This window comes from Castor canadensis, chromosome 8 (assembly GCF_047511655.1).
Source record: "Castor canadensis chromosome 8, mCasCan1.hap1v2, whole genome shotgun sequence".
In the NCBI taxonomy this organism is placed as follows: Eukaryota; Metazoa; Chordata; class Mammalia; order Rodentia; family Castoridae; genus Castor; species Castor canadensis.
Window position 1 is genome coordinate 99,465,970 of NC_133393.1, and position 1,065 is coordinate 99,467,034.

Below are 1,065 nucleotides of genomic sequence, written 5' to 3' on the forward strand. Positions count from 1 at the left end.
TGAATAGAGGGAAACCATTAGTGAGAGTTTTAGAAATAATAATCTGCTTTTTATATCCAAAAAGGTTTGAAAGTGCCTGGAGGTAGGAACAATGGATGAGAAGGTATTGATCAAGGACCAAACTGGATTGGTGGGACAAAGGTATAAACCAGGAGAGTTGTGAAGGAAGAAGCAATGACAATTCTTCTTTTTTTTTTTTAGAGCAATAAATACCTTTATTACACAGCTAAACCTGGTGGGCAACTTATTTGCTTCTCCAGCCTTGATTTTGCCCAGTAGAATTCAGCTCCCTTGCCCTCAGTACATAGCCATTTGCTGGACAACAATGCAGAGCAGACAAGAAGCTTGCCCTGCTGGAGGTGCTCCTCCAGAAGACTGCTGATTTTGGCATTATTTTCCTTTCATCATAGTTTTTTTGAATTTTCTTTGATCATTTTTTGTTTGAGATCTCTTCCTCCTCAGGGATCAGCTTGGACCATTTCTTGTGGCCCGGGGCTAATGCATAGTGGGACTTGAACCACTGTCAGTATGGTGTGCTGTCAATGAACACAATGCAGTTCTTCACTGGAGTCTTTGTGAGGAACAGCTCGTTATTGGCTGCATTGTAGATGACATCAAGGATCCTTGTTTTATGAGTACCATACTCAGAGCCTCAGGGGAAGTTTCCCACATCCAGCCTCAGAGCCTCCTCAAACTCAGACCATGGGTATGCGGTGGGGGCCAGTCTTAGTGTGGGCAGCAGAGCATCCCAGCTTGTACTTCTTCTTCTTGAGGTCAGGCTTCCTCTTGATCCCAGGTCTTGTGGCACTTGTGCCAGTTGTGCAGAGAGATGCCCATCACTAAGTGCTGGCTGGTAAGAGCTCAACAATAGTTCAGAAATTTCTTATTGTGACAATTAGAAGAATCATGTCCCTTAGCATTGCTTTTTTCTTCCAGTGATTAATTTAACAAGTGCTTTCTGGGTGCTTAGGCACTGAGATTACTTTTATAAAAACAGTGAAACAGTCTCCTTCCTCAAAGAGTTCATAGACTTGTTTCTGTGTAGTAGTGATAATTGTGTGTGCT

The 1,065-nt window shown here is 42.7% G+C and overlaps 1 pseudogene; it reads right to left on the reverse strand.

Moving 5' to 3' along the window:
• Positions 1-218: 218 nt before the first annotated feature.
• LOC109674331 (small ribosomal subunit protein eS8 pseudogene) lies at positions 219-837 on the reverse strand (annotated as a pseudogene).
• Between the last annotated feature and the right edge of the window lie 228 nt (positions 838-1,065).